Genomic DNA, 5,244 nt, shown 5'->3' on the forward strand with positions numbered 1-5,244 from the left:
ACTCGAAAGTTGCTAAGAGGGGCGCCTGGGTGGCTCAGTCGTTAAGCGTCAGCCTTCCGCTCAGGGCATGATCCCAGGGTCCTGGGATTGAGCCCCACATCGGGCTCCTCCGCTGGGAGCCTGCTTCTTCCTCTCCCACTCCCCTTGCTTGTGTTCCCTCTCTCGCTGGCTGTCTTTCTCTCTGTCAAATAAATAAATAGAATTTTAAAAAAAGAAAGAAAAGGAAAAGAAAAGAAAAGAAAAGAAGAGAAAGAAAAGAAAGAAGAAAAGAAAGAAAGAAAGAAAGAAAGAAAGAAAGAAAGAAAGAAAGAAGGAAAGAAGGAAAGAAAAATAAAGGGGAAGAAAGAAAAGAAAGAAAGTTGCCAAGAGGGTAGATGCTAAATGTTCTCACCGGGCACACACACACACACACACACACACACACACACACACACACACACGGGGGATGGAGACTCTAACTAACCTCACTGTAATCATTTCTCAACATGCATGTGTATCAAATCATCACATTGTGCGCCTTAAACTTACACAGCGTGATGTGTCAATTACATCTCAATAAAGCTGGGGGGAAATGTGTTTAAAAAGGAGGACTCAGCTCAGATAAGAATTAATTGGACGAAAAGCACTGTCTGGCCCTGTGGGCACCTGGGGTCTGCCTGGTGGCATCTCCCCCTATGCCCTGAGTCCCACTCAGCTCCAAGGGCCCTGGGCCGGAAAATATCAGCCAGCGTCCACAAGTCCTCACCAAAACCTTCCAAGCCCGATGGGCACATTCTTTGTAGAGAGGAACCATGAAAAGGAGGAGGGAAAGAGTGTTGAATGTGAGGGAAAATATTTTAGAATTGTACAACTTCTGCCAGAATGACATCAACTATGACAATAACAGGACGGCGCTAATAAGGAAGCAGACGTATAAAGGCAGCTATGGAGCCGGAGCGGGGGGCACACCTGCCTCCCCCACTTCCTCCGCGGCCTCTCTCAGCCTCAGAACCTTGTCTGAAAGTGCGGGTAATACCAGTCTTCCTGCAAGGTTGCTTCGCAAATCAGAAACAGCATGCGTGGCATGCAGGACCCAATCCCTGACAAATAGGAAGCCTTCGATCATGCTAGACGTAAATGTCGCCTTATCCTGCATCGCTTGATACTTTTAGAGTTACCTGTGTTTGTAGAGCAAAGACTTTTTTTTTTAAATGGGCCACAAAACTGCCAGCTGGTAGCCAGGAAGGTGGGAAGGAGGGCAAAACCAGGGTCTGTTGGGCGGGCTGAGTTACTCACGGAACTCCGGCCTTGAACCTCAAATGAGTGCTCGCGCTCCCCCTTCAGGCCGAGTTTGGTGCGTGCCAGCAGAGCCGCGTAACCGAGCCACGCAGACCCAATGGGCACCCTGCGTGCTTCTCCCCTTGGGTTATGGTTTTCTAGAAAAAAAAAAAAAGTATTACTTATTCAACCAGCTTTGCACAACATTTGCTACAATGACTTTATTTAATATTAATATATATGACTCTATTTAATTAGAGGACACATGATTTAGAACAAGTTTTTTTAATGCCAACACCCTATCTAAATAGGTAGCTTCCTCATTAAGCTGGGATATTAATCAATGCTTTTTTTCACCCAGAGCTTAAATAGAACCAACTGCCCCCGAATCTTTCTTGGCTAATCAGAACTCAATTTGCTGTCTGTCACAACCCCCAGCATCCTTTTTACCCCACAAGTTCGCCCCAGCATGGATTGACCATCAACTCTGGATTAAAACCTGATGCTTCACAAAAGCTCAGGAGAAGGTGAGAGAAGTATAAAGCACGGGTCCCTGCCCTTGTGGATTTTCTGCTCTAGTGGTGAAGACAAATACGTACACGAAATGGTTAAGTCAAAGCCAGAAAATAAGTGTGAGCTTATCTACACCGGGGCTTATACTGCATTCAACTCACAGCCCCATTCCCAATCCCTCGTGAGTGCAGTTTATTGCATGATGTAGGAGCCCAACAGATGTGTAGTGAATTAAACTGAATACCATAATGATGGAGAGAATAAATGCTGAGTGACTATAAATGAAACCCCCCTTTCTTGCTTTATTTTTCTCTTTAGAACACTTGCCACCTTCTACCATGTTATCATTCATTTTATCTATCACTTATCTGCCCCCTCTAAATGGGAGCTTTCTGGGAGCAGAGATTTTGTCTGTTTCATTCTCTGCATACCCACAGAGCATAGGCTGTGTCTGGAACGCCGCGGTCACTCAACAGATATATTTTGGATGAATGAATGAATGAATGTTTAGCTTATCAAGGGGGTACATAGAGGTGAGACTGAGGTTCCTGGAGTCTTGTGGAATTTCAAGCTCAGGGTTAAGGACCGCAGGATAAAATGCTTAACAAAAATGTACCAGGGAGTTTGTTGCGGTTTTGTTTATAATCACGGCAAATTGGAAGCCATTTAGGGGCACCTGGGTGGCTCAGTCTTTAAGCGCCTGCCTTCGGCTCAGGGCGTGATCCCAGAGTCCTGGGATCCAGCCCCGCATCGGGCTCCCTGCTCCACTGGGAGCCTGCTTCTTCCTCTCCCACTCCTCCTGCTTGTGTTCCCTCTCTCACTAGCTGTATCTCTCTCTCTCTCTCTCTCTCTCTCAAGTAAATGAATAAAAACTCTTTTTAAAAAAATTGGAAGCCATTTAAAAGAGGTGAATGACTAAACAAATTATGATAAGTCTCTATAATGCAACATCGTAAATCCATTAAAAGAGCAACATAGCTCTATATCTTTTGGAAAGATAGGGCGTATTGGAAGTGATAAAGTAAAATCATAAAATAGAGTCCCGTTCTTAAAACAGTTGAAGGGGGTGGCTAGAGGTACATGAACAGAAAAATGTCTGGAAGGATTCACAGAACGTTATTACCATGCGGCAGGATTAAGGGTGGAATTTTAATTTTCTTCTTTCAAACTTTTTGTAGTGTCTAATTTTAAAACAATAATATGTATGCATTATTTTTCAATAAAAAGGAAAAGAGCATTTTTCCTTCTTTGAAGGAAGCCCTCTGGGGATTCCATCCTGCAATGGCCCTGGGAGTGTGGAGATAATCTGCCCAGGTCCTGACATGTTTCTGTGCTCATCACCTTCCCACTCCCTGCTTCTCTGTACCTCCCAGTGGCTCTTGTGTGACATAAATTATAGTTGACTATAACTGATCCAGCCAGTCTGGGATTAACTTGAGGGGGTATTGATTTCAGATGGTGGTCAAATTTAATAGCCAGTGGTCATTACAGAGGTTTCTCTCTTCATCTTTCTTCTTGACAAAGTCTGCCCTGAATTGCCATTTGAACGTTCATCAATGAAATCCCTAAGAACGGGCTATCTTGGGTCTTGACAGCAAGATTCTATGTTCTACTAGAGAACGGGCCCTGAACTCCACCCCTAAAGGATCAAACAGTCAGGGATGTCACTGATGTGGTAATAAGAGAGCTAGATAGAAGCTTTAACTGAGTGATTGGGCCATGGAAGTCACAGGAATTGAAGTTTGGGGAAACTGAGGCATATTCTCCCAACCCGAGGTGCCCAGAGCTGTGCTAGTGACACTATGGGTTCTCCAGGCTTGGTATAAGGTTCTAGACAACCACCTCGTCCTACTGGTTCTGGTTTAATTACCAATGCCTGTAACTGGAGGGGAAATCAGGTTTTCCTTTAGAAACACACTATCTACTGGTCCAGAGATCTGGGACGGTGCAGAGTAGCCAGAAGCAGAAAGAGCGTGGACTTCACAGTCAGGTTGACTTGGGACACAGTCTGAAACTCTCTGAACTTCAGTTCTCTCATTCATAAAGTCGTGCTAGCAATACAGAGTTCACACAGTTTTAAAGGATACATGAGATGACAAAACGCCTAACCAGTGCCTACGTAGCAGGGATGCAAAAAATGTAGATTCTTCTTTTGCTGTCTATGGATGTCTCCATCTGACCGGGCCTTCCCAAGTAGGTAAATGAGAACTGTTTCCCTACTCACCACATTACTGAGGGCTTTCCACACCAAGCAATCCTCCAGTTCTCTACAAACACTAACTGGATGTCCTGCAATTTAATATATTCCAGTACTAACCAGACACCAGTCACAAGTAGAGGGCCCCTAGGTCACCCACATGGCTCCCTCCTCAGGTCCAATAATTTGCTACAGTGGCTTACAAAACCCAGGGAAACACTTTACCAAAGACAAAAATCAAATATATATTTCTTATTATATCACAATATCACGATGCGCCTCAAGAGCCTGAAAAATAAAGTTATCTTAGTTTCTCATAGCCTAAATATTTATTATTCGATTTATTCAGTGGTTATTTGGAAAGGGGGGGACAATATATTGAGATCCCACTAAGTGCCAGACACTCATCTGAAAGCTATGCTTACATCGTATTCTCCCAACTCAATATTACTGTGTGAAAAGCCCATTGTACAGATGAGACCCACAGAGGCTAAGTGACCTGCCCAAGACGGTGTAAGTGGCAGAGCTGATGTTTGCATCCAAGTCTACCTTCTGCCCAAGCCTTTTTCTGCAAACTACATTTACGTTGATTTAGGTGGGAGAAATAATATGAGAGCCTGTTATTTTGGGGGGTAGAGGACAGTCATCCCTCTAATAGGTATGATCAAAGTCCCATTTTACTTCAGACACGAAGTTCCCCAATTATTCAGCTGGGAACTGAGCCTGGCTGAAATACATGATAATAGTAACAGTGGTTCATGGTTTTTAACAACTTACTACATATTGGGCTGAGGGCATTATATAGATTCTCATTTCATCTTCACACGCCCCTGAAATAGGCATCATTATCCCCATTTAATAGGTAAGAACACTGATACACAACGAGGCCAAGTGACACCCCCAAACAGCAGAGCCTGATCTGAGTGACTCGCCACCCAACAGCCCGCCTCCCATGGAAAGAAGCATCTTGAGCAGACTGGTAGCAACGCGCCGAGCCCTGGCCAGGAGCCCATAGCCCAGAATTCCACAGCCGGAAGCTCGGACACGGACCAGCCCACAGAGCAGCGCTCCCTCCCAGCTCAGAGAAAGGAGCGCACCTGCTTCACAAGACCCAGGGATGGCTCAAAGGGTGACCTTTGGCCACATCCCCAGGGCTCTGTTCTGGGTTCTCACCCCGTGGAGCCTGGAGGCCTCTGGGAAAACTCCAGTCCCACGAGGAGGAGCCTGGCTTCTTGGCTTGGCCTTAGAGCGAGAACAGGGCCAGGAGAGTGGGAACC

Source organism: Ailuropoda melanoleuca, chromosome 2 (assembly GCF_002007445.2).
Source record: "Ailuropoda melanoleuca isolate Jingjing chromosome 2, ASM200744v2, whole genome shotgun sequence".
Classification (NCBI taxonomy): Eukaryota; Metazoa; Chordata; class Mammalia; order Carnivora; family Ursidae; genus Ailuropoda; species Ailuropoda melanoleuca.